Source organism: Staurois parvus, unplaced genomic scaffold, assembly GCF_062004578.1.
Source record: "Staurois parvus isolate SC_StPar_1 unplaced genomic scaffold, SC_StPar_1.0 ptg000314l, whole genome shotgun sequence".
Classification (NCBI taxonomy): Eukaryota; Metazoa; Chordata; class Amphibia; order Anura; family Ranidae; genus Staurois; species Staurois parvus.
In genome coordinates this window covers 2,116,090-2,137,116 of record NW_028318110.1, presented here as the reverse complement: position 1 = coordinate 2,137,116, position 21,027 = coordinate 2,116,090, and positions in this window count along the sequence as shown.

The window sequence follows — 21,027 nt, the reverse complement described above, 5'->3', positions numbered from 1 at the left end:
AGATAATTCAGCTTACTTGTACATAATAACATTTCAATTACACTGGTAAGACTGCATGCCTGTTGTAAATTGACTGCATTTGATGTACAGACACTTGTTGAACAAAATCACAAAATGAATAAATGAGCCAATAAAACATTCATATACAAAAAAACGACTAAAGGTCATTGTTCTGTTGCTTTTTACATTGAACATAGACATGTATCTAGAGTAATATTGTCTTCTGAGGATTTGCTGTTAAAATTCATTGTCCAAAACATTTTCAAGGACTTCATTTGCAACTGTTTCTACTGTGTGGCATCTGACCTTAATAGGATACATCCAGTGAGATATAAACAGTGTTATATTTTGTTGAGAACAAAGTATACGTTCCCAAGGGAAAAAAAAATGACAGGAGTTTTAACACAAAGCTGAGGTGTGAAAACAAAACATTCCTTCTCCTTCCATCATAATCACAAGCCATTCTTTGTGAACAGCAAATGCACTAAAATAGCAGATTTAATCTGTTATTCTGTTGGAAGTCATATGTGTGCATCTCCTTGCTTTTTCTTTTTTAGCCCTGTGCTGCAATGTGGGTCAGAACAGCGTGCAAGTACAGTCAGAGAAGATAAAATCAGGCTCCCTGTGTGAGGATGGCAGTGCAGGCCGGAGCAGACACTAATCTGCTGTTGAATCTAGGTCAATGGGATGCTTTGAAGCTGCAGCTGGCCGTGTGGGGACCACAGTCTCATGCAATATTCACAAAACAATCATGATGGCTGGACTCCATTTTATCAGCGGTGGAACGTAGAATTCTGTCTTGTCTCGTATTGTGAGAAAGACATAATACTGGCTTACTGAGCCTTGTCTTGCCCATTGCCTCCATGCTTAAACATGAGTTCAGTGCCTTCTAAGGGATCCGTAATCCTAACAAAGCTGTCTTACAGAAATATCACACAAAATATACTTAAAGATAAGTCATTTATGGAATTTGGCTAGCATTCATATTGAATTGACATAACTCCCAACTGTTCCTCCTTTGGAGAGACAGTCACTCATTTGGAACCAAAATCCTTTTATCCAACCTTATATTGAAAAAGCAGCATAAAGAAAAAACAAACAATGTTGACAAAATACTTGCCAGTTTAACCAATCATATTTTGAGTATTAATTCTAGTCTGTAAATGATGATGTGGCCAGTGTTGTCCTATGTCTTCATACTTTGTGCTAAAAGGTCTTCTTCTTTCTCACCTTAGAAAGTTGGGAGGTATGTTGTAATGAAGGCTTAAGGCACAGGCATATTTTAAAATGGTCATTGTCCCATCTGACTAGTTTCAGAGGGATCAGAAACAATGTTTGTGGGCCTCTGTGGGCTCTCCTCACACGACCTCCTGTTTTCTAGCTCCCTTGTCTCCTCCTCCCATGCTCATCTCCAGGACTTCTCCAGAGCTTCCCCCATCCTCTGGAACTCTCTACCCCAATTTATCAGACTATTGCCTACTCTGCTCACTTTTAGGCTATCTCTGAAAACCTATCTCTTCAGGGAAGCCTATCCCGTCCTCAGCTAATAATGGAATTTTCTACTCTTCCTACCAGTCCATCCCCCACAGTTACTACCTTTTGTACCACTAGCCCCTCCATCCTAGAATGTAAGCTCAGAGGAGCAGGGCCCTCCTATTGCTCTTGTATTGAACTGTATTGTCTCCAGTTATATTGTAAAGCGCTGAGCAAACTGTTGGCGCTATATAAATCCTGTATAATAATAATAATAATTATACTCTCCATGAACAACCTTCGATCAGCCAAAAACAGGACTTTCCCACGTGAATGTTAAAATAATTACATAAAATAAATTCTACTGTAGTAGATGTTAATTGTGTACAACTGCTGACACTTAGGAGTTTATTTAAAAAAAAAAAAAAAAAGAAATCACAGACCTAGTCATCCAGCAAAACTGCATGAATATTCGGTATGTGTGAATTAACCAGCCTCTGCTCGTTTTGTTGTAGATATTTTTTGCACAATGTATAAAACTGTGCCTATTGTGAGAAAGGAGCAAAATCAAATGTTCTAAATGTTTCTCTTCTCATAAAATGTTTTTAGACTATGTCTTATTTGCTTGAATTACACTTTATTGCCAAAAGTATTGGGATACCCCTTCAAATCAGTTGTATTCAGTTGTTCCAATCACCTCCATGGCCACAGTTGTATAAAATCAAGCGCCTAGGCAGCATGCAGACTGCTTCTAAAAACATTTGTGAAAGAATGAGTTGCTGTCAGGAGCTCAGTGAATTCAAGCGTGGTACCGGGATAGGTTGCCACCTGTGCAATACGTCCATCCATGAAACGTCCTTGCTACTAAATATTGCACGGTCCACTGTTAGTGGTATTGTAACAAAGTGCAAGCAACTAGGAACAACAGCAACTCAGCCATGAAGTGGTAGGCCATGTAAAATAATAGAGCTGGGTCAGTGCATGCTGAAGCACACAGTGCACAGAGTCAATAGCTAAAGACCTCCAAGCTTTGTGTGGCCTTCAAATTAGCACAACAACAGTACGTAGAGAGCTTCATGGAATGGGTTTCCATGGCCGAGCAGCTGCATCCAAGCCTTACATCAACAAGTGCAACTCAAAGCGTTGGATGCAGTGGTGTAAAGAACACTGCCACTGGACTCTAGAGCAGTGGAGATGTGTTCTCTGGATTGACAAATCACGCTTCTCTGTCTGGCAATCAGATGGACATGTCTGGGTTTGTCGGTTGCCAGGAGAACAGTACTTGCCTGACTGCATTGTGCCAAGTATAAAGTTTGGTGGAGGAGGGATTATGGTGTGGGGTTGTTTTTCAGGGGTTAGGCTTGGCCCCTTAGCTCCAATGAAGGGAATTCTTAAGGCGTCAGCATACCAAGACATTTTGGAAAATTTCATGCTCCCAACTTTGTGGGAACAGTTTGGGGTTGGCCCCTTCCTGTTGCAACATGACTGTGCACCAGTGCACAAAGCAAGGTACATAAAGACATGGATGATCGAGTTTGAGGTGGAGGAACTTGACTGGCCTGCACAGAGTGCTGACCTCAACCGGATAGAACACCTTTGGGATGAATTAGAGCAGAGACTGCGAGCCAGGCTCTCTCATCTGACATCAGTGCCTGACCTCACAAATGTGCTTCTGGAAGAATGGTCAAACATTCCCATAGACACACTCCTAAACCATGTGGACAGCCTTCCCAGAAGAGTTGAAGCTGTTATAGTTGAAACAAGGACCCTAGCCTTAAAAGCTAATGGGGCTTTAAAAGGTACCATACCGTACCAGTACAAATGAAATGAAAACAGTAGGTAAAAATTAAACCCTTTTATTAGGTTAAAAAAACCACCCATTGGTGGAAAAAGTTTAGTCAGACAGACACAAAAGACATATAGTCAGACATAGACACAAAAAGGCTATAAATCAACAAGGGGTGGCTATAGTAGGCGACGGCCGCTGCCCAAGACGTAAGGAATGTCACAGGCATCGGCACTGGCAAACTACAGCCACTAACTTAGAGCAAGGTAGATTTCCTTACAAAAGTGTTGAGACAAACGTCTTGTCAAGAAAGGGGGAGGAATTAACCTCAAGCTCACTTCCCCCTGTGTAGTCCTTTGGTTGGGTATTTTCTGTCTATATATGTATATATTTCCACTGACAACCATTTACCATTTCATATACTATCTGTATAGTTGAGTCTACCTTGCTCTAAGTTAATGGCTGTAGTTCACCATTGCTGATGCCCGTGACTTTCCTTACGACTTGGGCAGTGGCCATCGCCTACTATGTCTGACTATATGCCTTTTGTGTCTATGTCTGACTAAACTTTTTCCACAGATGGGTGGTTTTTTTAACCTAATAAAAGGGTTTACCTACTGTTTTCATGTTTTCACTTCATTTGTACTAGTATGGTATGGTTTTTTTAACCTAATAAAAGGGTTTACCTACTGTTTTCATGTTTTCACTTCATTTGTACTAGTATGGTATGGTACCTTTCAAGCCCCCATTAGCTTTTGAGGTTAGGATTCTTGTTTCAATTATTTCATTGGGGTGTGGTACCAGTAAAACCGCTACACAAGGATTGGGAGTTATTTTCTCTACACCTCCCACCTTTCCCTTATCTATTGACGCTGTTATAGCTGCAGAGGGTGGGCCAACTTAATATTGAACCCTGTGGACTAAGACTGGGATGCCATTACAGTTAATGTGCGTGTAAAGGCAGCCGTCCCAATACTTTTGGCAATATAGTGTATCTTACGCTATTGTTGTAGGCTTTTTTTCAGGTCAAATGTTGTTAGATTGTTTTTTTCTCTTCTGCTTAAATGTTTGTATCCCATTGTTTTAGGCTATTTTCTCTTCTGGTTGAATGTTCTAAGGCTAATATTTACCTTAGATGTGACTGTTCTTAGAGCATTAGGGAATAAAACCTTCTTCCTGGGAAAGAACTTAAAATATCAAAAAACATTTAGCACATTTGCAAGTATATGGTTCACAAGTTTTGCATGAATACCAATACATCAGCATAGGAAATGTTTTTATAAATAGACCCCTAAGATTGCCTGTAGAGTTCAGGCTCCAAGGCATAAAAAAAAATGCAGCACTTTAGTAAAGAAGTTTACATTGTACTTTATTGATACAAATAAAACCCTAATCTCTGGCCACAATCCTGATAACACTTCAGTCCACCAGAGGGAACATTCAGTTTGTGGGCAAGCTTAAGGCACTCTAGTGGTGACACTGCACTCACTAATACCGAACTACATGTTGTTTTATATAATATGATACTGGGATATAACTTAGTTTCACAGGAAATATTTTGGGAAACCTTTCACCCCTATGGCTGGTGATATCACCTTATATTGTCTCCCTGTATTGCTACAGAAGTTTTTCAAGTATCTTAAGGTCTTCAGTGTGATTCTTTTGAACCTCTTGGTATGACACACTTTAAGGAATTTATCATTGTATTGTGTTTTATTAAATGTTTAGTAATGTTCATTTACTGATGATTTTTGACAATTGATATTTGGTGTAATGTATTTGTTCATGTATATTTTATCTAACAGTGACATCATGTGCAGTGCTCATAAAACTTGTGAAGAAGCCAAATTTTTGTGAAACGTGTTGAGTAGAAGCTGCTGCAATAATGTTCAAAGTCACACTGACTTCAGTTGTATCTACGTGATGATTTTAATAACACCATGTTCACAGTGTTTGTTTTTATATACTGTTATGTAATAAAATTGTTATTTTTGATGATAATATTTTTTTGTTGGATTAGATGTTGGCACCGCTAAAAATCCCTTTTCTTTGTAAACATTTTCAGCTGAACTTGGTTAATCTAAAACTTGTTCTCTAAAACTCAGGAGTATCAATCTCTCCTGTGCATTAAGCCCAACAGTATTTCTCCTAACTAATACAGGGTGAAAAATGGGTCTGGGAGATGGTCCACAGGCAAAGATTAGGGTTAACCCTACCCTTTTCCACACCTTAATCGCCTACCACTTCTACCCCCTTCACCCCTTTTGTTCTCCTTTACTTACAACACATCCCCTTTATTTTTCCCATTCCCTATAATACCTGAATATTCTTTCTGCATTCTTTTTTGCAATCTCCCCCTACCTTCTACACACCATATTGAAAACCTACTTACATCATGGTGAGAATGATTCTTTTAGGATTTTCTTTACTATCATTGGTCAGTTTTACTATCTATACTTCTACAATTAATCTTGACCCATTCTGTACTCAGATTGGATCAAAGGTATGTATGTGCAATATTAAACATCAGTCCCTTTGTTATTGATAACATATATGGACTATGTAACCCTTTGACAATATGTTCTTTTTGATGATCACTTTGTTTCCATTGTGATCTAGTAAAATAAAACATGTTAAAAAAAACCTGCCACTGACCTCACAGTAAACTAAAATTTCAAAATTTTGTAGGCTTCTGTTGACATTTTTTTGACTGAAATTAATTGGATGGCATTTCCTTGTGTGACATCACATTCTAAAATTGGTGTTTTTAAAATTTTGACATCACTTTTTGTTGTGAATCACAAGTTTTATTTTTTCAGTGCCTTGTTTCATTTCTTGACTTTTTTAGTTTTGAAGGTTTTACTTGAGAACACAAGGACATAAAACTCTAGCATTTGTTACAGTCATCACGCTACAAAATCATTGTAGATAATTGGAGATTTAGAAACTGAGTAAAACAGCAATACGAGAAAGACATTTCCACAACAGGATCCAATGATTTTGATCTTCTTATATTGCAAATTTAATGACGGCCAAAGAGAAAAGATAACAGAGGTAGTTCAAGTATGTGTGGCTAGGCATTCATCTTGGTATCTTATCAAGTAAAAGATGATAAAACTCTAGAACTGTGACTAAAAGACCCATAGTTAAATAAGAGTCTCTCTGGAGACAGTTTCTATTTCAAGAATTATTTAATCATTAATTAATTACATTTATAAATAACCATTTCATGATGAGGTGATTCTCCATTTAGATGCTCTCTGGAGATGGATAGCCATTGCTATATGCTAAACCAGCCTGTGAGTCTGGAATACCATTTCTGTGGATTTGATGACTAACAGCAGCACTGCCGGCTCTTAGAATGGTTTTATATAGAGAATTGTGGAGAGATATGGTAAACAGCCCTGCCCCGCTCCAGCACACAGCCTGTGATAGACAGCTTTAGCTGTGGATGCTTCCATATGAAACTGTATAGAGGGAACCCTGTTTATTTGCTCCACTCAGGTCTCAAATTACACTCAGCTCTCCTTTCTGTGCTGTGCAGTGTATAACATCAGATCACTACCCTTAATTGGCAAATGCTCCCAGTAATGTGTGCGATCCAAGCCTTCCTTGGTTCACAGACACTGTGTACAGAGTCGATCCAAGCACCTCTGTACCAAATGATCACTGTGATGACCAATCACAGAGATTACGTGATGTACACAGTGTAGTGTTCATATCAGTGTTCCTTCCCCTTCCTCTAACAAAACAGGAGGGGGAAAGAGCAGGAGCTAATAAATAAATGGCTCATTCATTCATCCGTTACAGATCCGTGGCTGCTGCAGCAGCCACTGTAGTGAACATATTTTAACCCTTGCACATCTCCCTTCTATCATATACATCTGATCTCCTCTGCCTCTGCTGTGACTATATTAACCACTTTGCCTTCCTTATCCCACATACCTGATCATATAACCCTTCTTCTCCATCCTCCTATTGTTTGTGGCCTGTGCATTAACCCCTTCAACTCCACCTCCTTCTGTGTATGACCTGTACTTTTAATGTATGTAGTACTCTATTACAAAGCTATGTTTTAACCCCCTCAATACCAGCATTTTTCTTGATTCAAAAAAAAAAAAAAAAAAAGAGATCACTTTAGGGTGTTTACTTTGCAGCTATTAAAAACTGCTAAAAGAAAGTTCTGTCTGTCTCAAAAAGTAGTATAAAATTAATTTGGGTATAATGTTGCATGCAATTGTAATCAAGAGTAATTGTCAGTCAAAGCACTAGAAAATGAAATATGGTCTGATAACTAAGGGATATTACAGGCTGCTACTGAAGTGGTTAAAGATGTTTCTGCATCCTGAACGTAGAAAGTGTAAAAGAAGGCAGAAACCCTGATGTGCATGGTCATTCCTGGTCAGTGACTCAGAAAGTACTGACTCCATTAGATTAGCGGAACAGCCAGAGAACTAGCATGTTCAAAAGGAGAAGATAGCAATCAGTCTCCATACTTCCTCTGGAAAAAAAAAACAAAAAAAAACCCCACACATTTTAAGAATGGTCACCACTCATCTTTCAGCCAGTGTTTTGATTTTTTCTTAAACGCATCACTTGCTTAAACTAATAAACAAGTGAGTATATACACACACACCCCTTTCTATTAATCCTGTATTTACTTTTACACATTTATTTTATATGAAATATGTAGCTCCATCATTAAACAAGCATGATACACACATGTCTAGCCATCAATGTTTTTTCCCAAGAGTACCATAACTTTCACCAAGGATTCAAACATTTTTCCAATAAAGTTTCATTAAAAACATTTGAAAAGCTTAGGCGAATCCTCTATAAAGAAACATTATGAATACCCCAATGTGTGTTCATTTATTATAAAAAAAATGCATCTGATTGTTTGTGCCTAAACATCATACAATCATGTTCATGTAAATAAAACATACAAACTGAAGAACAAAAGTTCATTCACTTACAGACAATATACTATATAAAACCATATTCATTTTATTTTATCATCTGCATTTTCATCTAAAAAGTAATTCAATGACTCAAACCTTATAATCAGTAGCACAAAGAGATGATTTGTGATAATAAAATATTACAAAGTGCAAAATTTTTAGAAGAAGAAAGAAGGAAATCACATATAATTCAAATAAAGCAAAAAAATTTTGTATTTGATATACGAGGATTAGAAGGCCTGCCTTGGTCTCTACATATCTGTTCTGGGTCAGTGAATCAAATATCAAAGCAAGAGAGTCAGAATTACTGCTAAAGTTTTTAGGAAAATAAGGTCAGCAATTCGGCCTTCAAGTTTCTCTCATGGCAGTCAACCTTAGGGATAATGGTTGGAACTATGCTAATAATTCCTTTATACCTAGGAGGTAATCTTTATATCCAGAAATGCTAGTTTATAGCACATCCTAAAACATAGAGCTATTTATCCAAATAGCATAAAAATGTTGTATGTTCATTTACCCTCTTAAATTTAGAATACAAAGATCAAAGCTCCTAAACTCTATAAACCAAAGTGCCATGTACTTTGAACCAGTAAAGGATAACAAACCTGAAACAGTTATAGCAGGTTAGATACATTTTTCAACATACTAAGCTATATATTTCTCTGGGTGTACAATTGGCCACGTGGGCTTGAGGACTTGGTTTTAGTTGATCCGCAAAGGCTTTGTGTAAATGTTACAATTTGTCCATGCAATCTCTGGACAATCAACTTTATATCCACCAAAATGATGTAATATGAGGATCTACCTGAACTATCCAATCAATCTGTATACAATCAGGCAGGCCCTCACATTACATACTTGTCTGAAGATCTAATGAAGGTTGTACAATCAGATTGTAATACATGTGGTGAGCTAAAGAGAGAGATTTTCTGGCTTTGACTAAATAGATTCTAGAGCACCTTGCCCCTGTTTGGGGCCTTGCACTTTGGGAAATCAGAGACAAGGGTCCTTCCTCTTTGGAAGAAGAATAAAGTTACACTCTGTTCACTTTTTCTGTTTGGTTCACTCAGCCACTTTTTTCTTTACCAAGTGTTTGTGTTTTTATCTATATGCCATATGCTTAACCTATTGCCACCCATATAATACAGATTTACAACAGCAAAAGCGTGGGCTTTAATAACCAAACACAATATATACGCATCATTGGGCAGCGGATGCTCACTGGTCACCTATCCTTCCCATCCTCAGGCATACAGGCCCTATAAAAGGGATGCTGGGACTGGGTAGGAAGGGGTTAAGTGTAAAAAAAAAAAAATGATTTTCATAGCCATTCCCACAAGGTTTAAATAAAGATTAGCCTTGTGCTTGTTAGATATGTGAAATTTTCTAATTAAATTGTGTGACAAAAATTAGGTCGAAAGAGTCCACAAACTTAGTCATAATGAACACATTGCTCTTTTTTGGTTTCAAAAAATTATCAGATTTTTTTATGCCATCTTCAAGCATACCTTATATCATCTCCTCCTAACAACAGCCAGCTCAGCAGGTCAGTAGTTGAGTAAAATGGGGGTTGATAAGCTTCAAACAAATTATAACAAGGCCCCTCATAAAACTGCCATGTTACAAAGTGTATTTCCACTTCTGCAGTTAAATTTCCACTAAATGTTTGCTATGTGTTTCTAGTCACACAGCATATCCCAAAATTATTTTAAAACATACAGTATTTCTTATCTTTTAGATATTTCTGTAGAGAAGGTATCATGGCTGACTGCAAGAATTAAAATTTTCAATTTCAAGTAACTCAGCATGATCCCAAAAGCTCCACTGCCTTGTTTACACTCCCTGTTTTAGAGAGACATGCACTTACTGGTGTTCTATTGGTACTGTGCCCCTGGCATTATATAAGGGAGTCTCATAACTACCTGGCATTTGTTCATATCAAGTATGTTCTCTATATCCTGATTCTTTGTTAAATAAAGAATTGGAAAAAAAAATCAAATAAATTACAGCAATAATACTTACCTGTCCTTCCTTCTGAGAAATGTAATGGACCTTGCATTACTGCATGACTGTGTGCAAACTTTACAGAGAAAATTGTAATTAGGTGGCAAAGTGGCTTGTTATGTGTTATTCAAATTGCTTTTATATAAAGTGGATTAAAACAACAGGAGTCTGTGAAGAGTTTCTTAAGTGGGTCATGACTGTACATATTTGAAAATGCAATCAATAGTTGGTTTGTTTAATTTTATGAGATATATAATTATTTATTTTGCATTAATATTGCTCATTAAACACAGATACTAAAGCTACCACATTAATCAATTTCTATGGGCATTTATATGTTACGTTACATAATGTTATTACAGGTTTGTATGTGTATATTAAAATAGGATTTCAAACTGTGAAAATGATTTCTTAACATCAAGCAGGTGGCACTAGACCCATATCTTCGTCTCTCAGTTTATTTATTTAATAATTTTTAAGCGTTTTGTGCCTTAGTTTCCATGGCAATATTGATTCTCTTCCTTTGCATTATTTCACTGAACTTTGCAATAATGTGTGTGATTCATACTGCAAACAGTTAGCTTCCCAGTCTAAACAATAGCTTAAGGACTGAATATGTTGGGGCCATGATGCACACAGCCTTGTGTGTACTATCAACTAGTAGTGACGTACATGTGCAAGTAATACAAAAATGCTTTGAACTTATTCCGTAGTTTATTCAAGTATGTAAGAACTTAAAACAACAACTTAATAGTACAACTACTAGCATTTAGTCAATGGGACTTGCTCTGTAATTTTAAACACATTATGCTGCTTATCCAAGCCACTTTTTCAGTTATAGTGCTTGTCAGGGACATTCCACGGCATATGTAACCATGTGTGAAATCTAACCAGCTTGATCAAAGCACCTTGGGATATGTTAAGGTAGATGTTAATTGTTCAAGACGTGATGGGGAATGTGAGCTTTTGTGAAACCACTCTTACCCCATGAAATAAACCAGTTCCATGATGCCATTAATTCCAGAACATGTATGTTAGTATTCAAATAGGATTATATGTTTGTGCCCGATGATGTTGAAGGCCCCCTCTTCTGTTTAGGGATGGTTGATACAGTTTGACATAGATAGCCTCTTCCAAGCCTCTTGCAAAATAACTGTCCTCTTTATTCAAATTGTGCACCTCACTGTCCCCAAATTAATGTTCCTTTTCTTTAAGGTGTGTGCAGAATTTGCCTTTTGTTGAGAGGTTGTTATATTGCCCCTATATTCAGATATTTGTATTCCTCACTACACCAGAGTAATTTGATTAAAGTGATTCTAAAAATATTTTTTTTTCAAATAACATGTCATACGTACCTGCTCTGTGCAATGGTTTTGCACAGAGCAGACTAGATCCTCAACGTTTTGATCTTGGGTCCGGTCCCCTGACAGTGCTACTAGCCCCTTCTGTCCCGCTGAGTGCCCAGCATAGCAAACTGCTTGCTATGGGGGCACTCGTGCCAGCTCACTTCCAAGCAGCCTCTGTGTGACCACAAGACATACACAGTGTGGCTTGGCTCTGCCCCCGTGCCCGCCTCACTGGCTGTGATTGACAGCAGCAGGAGCCAATGGATCCCACTGGTGTCTCTAAGCCAATGAGAAGTGAGAGATCCAACAGGGGCCTCGGCTCTAGTACACATCGCTGGATCAAGATTGGGCTTACGTGGGTATAAGAGGGGGAAGCTGCACCCAGAAGGCTATTTACCTTCATACAGTGCATGAAGGTAAAAAACCTTCTGGTTTACAACTTTAAGATGACTGAATTGCCTTGGTGACTATACAAGCTTGGGTATATCCATGACACTGATTAGAACTAAAGGATCTGCAAAGAATCCTTAACATTACATATAAATGTGACTATCTACCACTAGCTATAGTAAGATCTAGTTAAATGAGAACCAGGAACCTCAATGGTTGTCATGTACCCATATGCATAGCCTGAAATGATGAGTGTGGGCTCTTGTACAGCTTTCATTTGGAGCTCCTTGGAGCTGTGACAGGGTCTGTAGGGGTGATGAAAAGGCACAAGGGCCAGGGTGCAGACACTAAAATTGGAACTTGGGATCCCTGGTAATGCTCACTTACTGTGTTTCAATGCAGGAGCATTGTTGTCACCCTATGCATCATGCACCTGATCACAGCTTGAGTCCCCAGCAATGCCCCTGCTATTTTGATTAACAGGAGCTCTAGGGGGAATGTTTGAACAGTAGGGACATGCATCCATCTCTAACATGATGACATGATGGGACTAGAAGATGTCTAACAGCTTGCTGGAAAGAACTTTTGGAAAAATGTCAGCTAAAAAAGCTATTTTAAAATGATGGATCATTAGTAAATACATCTCTCTGCAAACAAGGATTCACAACTTTAGGGTCTAGTTAAAATGTAATACTTCAAACTGATCCAGCATTTTGATATAGGATTTCAGCATCAGCAGGTATCAGCAGTGCTGGATTAAACTCTGTGGAGACCCCTAGACAGTCCAAACCTTGGGCTCCCCTCATAGGTTTCTGGAGGTTTCTCATGCTTGTGATCTCGTGTGATAACATTGAAATAAGTATTGTGGATGTGGGATGCTAGATGAAGATGATCATCACTACTGTACTGTACAATACATGTATGAAGGTTGCACAAAAACTTTTTACAAACTGACAGCTAAAAGAAGATGAACTTTTAAGAGACAAATTGTAATGTGAACCTGATGTGTATGGTTTATGTACTTTAAGTTGTTCTTGGGTACATTACATTAATACAGTATTTTTTCTATAGAGTCTTGAATATAAAGTTTTTGTTTCCTTAGTTGATTAATTTTTTCTGTGTTTTGTAAACAAATTAAGAAAGCTCTATTGTCATTTTCTGTCAAGATCAAATCAATATTATTTTGATCCGCTGACTTGAGGTCCCTAAGTGGCATGGGGGTCATAGGTTAGTGCTTACTCTGCCTATCTGTGGAGTTGATTTACTAAAACTGGAGAGTGCAAAATCTGGTGCAGCTGAGCATGGTAGCCAATCAGCCTCTAACATCAGCTTGTTCAATTAGGCTTTGACTAAAAAACCTGGAAGCTGATTGGTTTCTAGATGAGCCAGATTTTGCACTCTCCAGTTCTCGTAAATCAACCCCTGTGTGCAAGAGTGTCAGTATATCTCCACATCTAGAACTAATTTCTCCACATCTAGAACAGATTCCAATCTGCCTCAGAGAATTATAACTAAAATCTGGAAGTCAGATTTTGATCATTGCTAAATTATTTTCAATGTATATTTCATATATGTGCATTATTTGTAGACATAATGAATTATCTATGGTTTTTGCTCACAACAGAGGAAAGTATTCTTCTTTACTATACATTGGTGTAAAATTGTTCTTTATGACAAACCCATTTACAATAACAATACTCTTTCAATGCACTGTAAATAACCTCCGAAGTTCTTTTTTAGAGTTGTTCCAGATGAATTCTTGCTTATTGTGAGGAAATTGCTTTCACTGTGATACTCTAGTCTGAAAATATAGGCTACTTTCAGAAAGGAAAACAATAAACTTCAGTATTGTAAATTTATGATACGGTAATATAGCTATGGTCCAGTTCAGAAAACAGATTATGTGCTTTGCACAGTAATTTAAAATCCTAAAGGACTGTACAGATCAATGAACTGAACTCTTCATAAAATAGTGCCAAAAAAGATCAGCAAATATTTGTCGTTTAAATAATTACAAAAATGAAATTACTCTACTATACTGTATCTTAATTTCTTTTGGTTTACTGCCAAAGCTACAGATTTGAAATTATAAAAAAAAAAATTTGAGACAAACTTATTCTAATATATATATATATATATATATATATATATATATATATATATATATATATATATATATATATATACACAGTATCTCACAGAAGTGAGAACACCCCTCACATTTTTGTAAATATTTTATTCTTAGGGGTGTACTCACTTTTGTTGCCAGCGGTTTAGACATTAATGGCTGTGTGTTGAGTTATTTTGAGGGGACAGCAAATTTACACTGTTATACAAGCTGTACACTCACTACTTTACATTGCAGCAAAGTGTAATTTCTTCAGTGTTGTCACAGGAAAAGATAGAATAACATATTTACAAAAATATGAGGGGTGTACTCACTTCTGTGAGATACTGTACACACACACACACACACACACACACACACACACACACACACACACACACACACACACTTTTAATGGGGTATATGAGAAGGGATTCTCAGAGCCTGATGGGTTTTCATATGCAATATTTTGTATATCCCTGACTATAGAAATTGCATTTTTTTCCAGTTTATTCTTAGTCTCTTCATCAAAATAAAGAAAATATACAAAACTACTATACATTTCCTTTAAGATAGGCTCTTTGGTGACTAATCAGCTACTGCTCATTGCTTACCTTACTATTAATAACTGCTTCAACACATGACACTGTGGAAGACACCTTGCATTCTGGCATTATACCTCATATGATTGAGTTAACAATCACATCTTGTGATTACGCGCCTCTTATTTCCCCCCCCCTCTTTATTTCCAACTGGGAAGGTGTTTTCTCCTTATGACATACATTGAAGTCTATCTACCATCTATGAGTGGAAGTGTTCTATACGTTTATGTCCCTCCTATGCCTTGCTAATATCTCCAGGGGTGATCCTAGGGGTGTGTGGGGGATGATTGTCTACTGGTGTCTGCTGAAAATTGCATCCGGATATTCCTGTGGTATTATTAAAGCTCTTTAAAGTGTTACTAAAGCCAGGATCCTGCATTCACTGTATCTGGTCTCCCACAGTACACACAACATGGAAATGCAATTATTTTAATAAATATAAATTGCTAAATACCTTTTTGTCATCAGAAGTATATAGCAGCCTTGTGACTTCCATCATTGTCCAGCTGAGCACTAGTTAAAGCTTGCAAAAGGAGTTTTCATTCTCCTCTGACTGTCCTATGAGGCTGCATGACCCCTGACCCTCTGTCTAAACAGTGCTGATTGGCCCTGTGCTGATCAAATGCACCCTCCCCCCAAAAAAAAACCCTCTAGCAATACACACCAAACTGAGTATGTACAGAGTGCCTCCTAGAACTCCTATCATCAGATGGATTGGGGACAGTAGAAGAAGGGGAGGATCAGAGAAAACAGGATCAAATAGCCTTTTTACACAATGTAGAGGGTTAACCCCTTAGGTTTCAAAGTGAGAATTTGCATGCTTTTCTACATATACTGTACAGGCTAATTTTATGGCTGTGGGTTTACTAACACTTTAAGTAGCCAGTGTGTCATGGTCTGGGTCAGGTTCAGAGACCAGTTGCTATAGCAGTGTTAAGGCTTACCTGAAACCAGCAGGATAGGTACACAGGCAGGTCACCCTGGGAAAGGACGCAGGCTCACCTGAGGTGCGGGGTCTAAGCACTAACCGGTTTTCACCAGAGCTCCTAATGGTGGAGATTGATTTGGCTGAGTTTTGGTACCAGGTCGCAGACCTCAGGATCACCCCACCAGGGAATGAGCAAGTCAGAAACCAGTAGCAGATCGAACAAGTTAAGGATCAAGCAGAAGCTGAGTCAGTCAACAAGCCAAGGGTCGGTCACAAACGGTAGTAGATGAGGATGAGGCAAAATCGTAGTCCAGGAACAAGCCAAAGGTTGGTAGCGAAGGTATAGCCGGCAGCAGGAGAGACAAGCGGGATATTGGCTGGGGAAGGCACAATAATCTGGCAAAGAGGAAATGCAGAGACATGGCTTTTATCAGGAAGTTCATGGGAGGAGCAAGGGGTTCAAGGTTCAAGACAAACAGGGCAAAGGCAGGACCATCCAAACAATTGTCAAGGGCACTGTCTAGCATTCCAGGTGGCTCAGCAAGAAGAAACATTGCCTTTCACCGCAGAAGGCCCAGGTTTGAACCCAGGCTATGACACAGTGATGGGGAAACATGTTGAGTAGATGTAACTACATGTAAAGACCATATGGATATTCCTTGATGTTTTTACAATTTAACATTTTGTTTTTTTTATAATTGTATTATGAATACAATCTGATATTTTATCCTAAACCTTGTGTTTTTCTGGCACCTTTAAAATCCCTTCGTTTTCCTTGTTATTAAGAACAACAGCAATAATAGTAATAGTAAGCACTAAACAGTAGCTGAATAGTGCTTGCTAATAATAATGACACCAATATTAACATTGATAATGAAAACAATAATGATAATCAGTAATCATATTATGAACATTTAATTGGAATGTCTGCTACTGGAATACACCTTATTTTATTTGATTGCACAAACTGTAATTTTAATAAATATCTATATTGATTCATAATAATCTCTACTAAAAGGTGATATTTACTATTTTGTATAATAAGCTATATATTCCCTTTACTTGATATTATTTGCCTGTTTACCATTTATAATAATAAACATAATTGCAGCTGTATTTCTTTATATTTAATTTTGTTTGTAAAAACATAAAATGCAATTAATACTGAAAAATTAAAAATAAAATTCATCATAAAAAAGTCAGCTTTTAAGATAATATGTGTGATTTCAACTGTTTATATGGGCCATGTGTCTCATCCGCACGTCTGCTAGACTCATTAAATTCTTATAGGAAATATCAATTACACAAGTCATGATCTGCTTGTTGGAAAGCCTATTCCAAAAGCGGGAACATTTGGCAAGAGGCTGTTTATGAGTTACTGCCATACAACCAACATTCCTAAATTTTCAAACACCAACTGCCAGTTTATTCTCGTCAGCTGTGGGTTTGTATGTTTTTTCCATGAAATATGTGCTGTTTTAAAAAAAAGGAAAACAGCTGACATTTCTAATGACCCTATATTTTATCCAAAATATATTTTAATTAATAACCAACTGTGAATCACCAGTCACAAAAAAAACCCCAAAACATTTTCCCTTAAGTTATTTAAAATGTCAGTCAGGTGTATCTGCTTTTTCAGAAGGAAAGAAAAAATTGCATAAATATTGCTGAGCTAGTATCACTAAACAACATCTATAGTAGTACTGCCATATTTTATACTCTGCCAAATTAACATGCAGCAGTATGGTTTTAAAGAGCATACCTATTGGAAAAGTACAAAGGTTAATGTTACTGTTAATTCAAATTGAGAATGAACACAGGAGAATAGCTAAATCACCAATCTGATTCTCTATGGATACATATTTGGTCCTTTGTAAATCCCAAAATTCAGGCATCCAGGGATATGATTTACTAATTCATTTTCCACAAAATGGGCAAGTCTGCATGCATATATTCAGGTAATCAAAAATAGAATAACTTGCTGATCTTCACAATTTTTAAATCATTGATTCATCACTCTTTGCTTTATCATAAGGATGCCATATATCCCTTCTAGCAAGGGACTGCTTCCCTTTGGGCCTATTGTCTTTTTTTTCTTGAGACAAGAAAGTATGCACTTTGGTGGTGGTTGTGGGGGGTTTATCTAATTTTACTGAGTGTGCTTCACACTTTTACAGTTGGAAGAATAGGAAGCTACTATCCAACAGAATGGAAATTGACAGCCCTGCACAGAGGTCACTAAAAGCCTAAGAAGCTCTAGGATGGCATAAGCAAACCTTGGTACTCCAGCTGTTGTGGAATGATAAGTCCCAGGAGGCATTGGAAGACTGGCAGCCACTGGCACGACTCTCATAGGCAGAGGCATGATGGGATTGGGAGACGCGTCCACTCAATTAAATTGGAGTGAATGTGTATTAGCACAATGTATACAGTCCTCCACTCACTCTGATGGGAATACATTATACCTTGTTTTCTCCCATCTTTGCACTCCCTACAACCTCACAAACACCCCCTTTTCTCTCTCTGATCACAATCTCATCACCTTCACAGTGTTCTCGTCTTCAAACACCTATCCCTCCAAGCCGCAAACCTTCACAACTTGGAGCCTGCTTCTTTCCACTCTGTAACTGATCACCTCTATGACAGAATCTCTCCCCTGTCCTGCCCTGACCTGGCCACAACAGTTCGCTTTCATCCGCATTAGACTCACTTGCTCCTCTAACAACACGAAGCATCAGGCCCCGACCGTTACAACCTTGGCAGACTGACAACACCAGAAATCTTAAACGACATAGTCGTGCGCTGGAGCGAATGTGGCGTAAAACCAAATCCCAGCAAGCATTTACCCTATATAAATCTGCTTTCTCAACATACAATTCCTCCCTCCATGCTGACAAACAAGCCTACTTTGTCTCTCTCATCAATAGCTTGTCATCCAGTCCTCGTTGTCTCTTCTCTACTTTTACCTCTCTACTTTCTCCACCTCCACCTCCACCCAGTACCTCACTTACTGCTCACGAGATTACAAATCATTTCAAAAACAAGATTGACACAATTCGTAGGGGCATCGCCACTTCACAGACATCCATCTCACTTAGCATACCTTAAACTAAACCTCCCTCAACACTTTCCTCTTTTGACCTTGCTACTACCAAAGAGGTCACTAAGGTTTTCTCAGAAGCCCGTCTCACTACCTGCCCCCTGGATCCTGTCCCCTCACAACTACTGGGGTCACCCTCTTCTTCCATCCTATGCTCCCTCACTCACATCTTCAATCTTTCCCTCTCTACTGGTGCCTTCCCCTCCCCTCTAAAGCATGCGCACATCACTCCCATACTTAAAAAGCCCTCCCTGGACCCCAACAACCTGAACAACTTAAGACCCATCTCCCTGCTGCCATTTACCTCTAAACTCCTAGAACGCTTAGCCTACAATCGCCTGGGCTCCCACCTCACTGACAACAACCTTCTGGACCCTTTACAGTCTGGCTTTTGCTCACTCCACTCCACTGAAACTACCCTACTAAAACTCACTAATGATCTACTAACAGCTAAAACCAATGGCCACTACTCCGTACTCTTACTACTTGACCTCTCTGTGGCTTTTGATACAGTTGACCATCCCCTCCTCCTCAAAAAACTCCACTCTCTTGGTCTCAGAGACTCTGCTCTCTCCTGGTTCTCCTCCTACCTATCGCAGCGCTCCTTCAGCGTTACCTATAACACTGCCTCCTCCTCTTCACTCCCTCTTTCTGTAGGAGTCCCTCAAGGTTCTGTCCTTGGACCCCTTCTCTTCTCCATCTAAACCTCCTCCCTTGGTCACTTGATAAACTCCCACGGCTTTAAGTACCATCTCTATGCTGATGACACACCAATCTATCTTTCTACCCCTCACCTCACCCCTTCAGTCTCCTCTCAATCTTTCCAAAACTGAGCTCTTAGTATTCCCCCCAAGTCTGTGCCCCCTCCCCTGACTTCTCCATCAAGATCAATAACACAATCATCATTCCCTCCCCTCATGCCAGGGTGCTAGGTGTAATCCCAGACTCCCATCTGTCCTTTCACCCCCAAATCCAATCACTGTCCAAATTTTGTAGACTTCACCTCCGCAACATCTCCAAGATACGCCTGTTACTAACCTCTGAAACCACTAAGCAACTTATTCACTCCCTTGTTATATCTCGCCTTGACTATTGTAACTCCCTCCTCATTGGCCTACCGAATCACAGGCTATCCCCTCTTCAGTCTATCATGAATGCTGCTGTCAGACTTATCCACCTTACTAACCATTCTGTATCTGCCACCCCTCTCTGCCAATCCCTTCACTGGCTTCCCATTGCCCAACGGATAAAATTCAAAACATTAACAATAACATATAAAGCCATTTATAACTCTGCCACAAATTACATCACCGATCTTGTCTCTAACTCTTGTCCCAAACTATACTCTCCGCTCCTCGCAAGACCTCCTGCTCTCTAGCTCCCTTGTCTGCTCCTCCTATGCTAGTCTCCAGGACTTTTCCAGAGCTTCCCCCATCCTTTGGAACGCTCTACCCCAATTTATCAGACTATCGCCTACTCTGCTCACTTTTAGGCAATTTCTGAAAACCTATCTCTTCAGGGAAGCCTATCCTGCCCTCAGCTAATAATGGAATCTTCTACTCTTCCAACCAGTCCATCCCCCACAGTTACTACCTTTTGTACCACTAGCCCCTCCCTCCTTTCCCTCTTGTATTGAACTGTATTGTTGCTGTATTGTCTCCCGTTATATTGTAAAGCACTGAGCAAACTGTTGGCGCTATATAAATCCTGTATAATAATAACCTTAAACTGTGTAGGGGGTTCTTTACTGTTAGAGCAGTAAGAATGTGGAATGCCCTTCCAATCAGTGGTATCCGTGGGAAGTGTTGATAATTTAAAAAAACTCTTAGATGGGCATCTTAGTGGATTCAATATGCAGAGATATGGGAAATGGTATTGACATAGACATACACACACCTTCACAGGTTAAACTAGATGGAGTGGCGTCTTTATTTAACCTTACCAACTATGAAATTATGATTTGTAGTTTAACCACTGCCAGAAAGCCAGTGTTGCCTACTCCTGCTTTTGGATATAGTCCAGGATCCCTGAGTGAGCTAGTAAAATTTTCAAAAGGCCCTTTCACCAATGAACTAAAATCAAGGTCCCTATTTTTGGACATTTTAGTGTTGAAGCCATCACTTGGCATGACCAATAAATAGCTAGAGTCATTGTAATTGACCATCACATAGCCAAGGAAATGTCAGTGCCTTATCATTAAGTACTAATTAACCAGGTTCACTGCTGGATATTATCATGGGGGCACATAAAGATGAGCATCGCTCTACATGACTATTAATAAAAATATAAATATCAAGTGTAGGCGAGCGCTGGAACTATGAAGCAGCTAG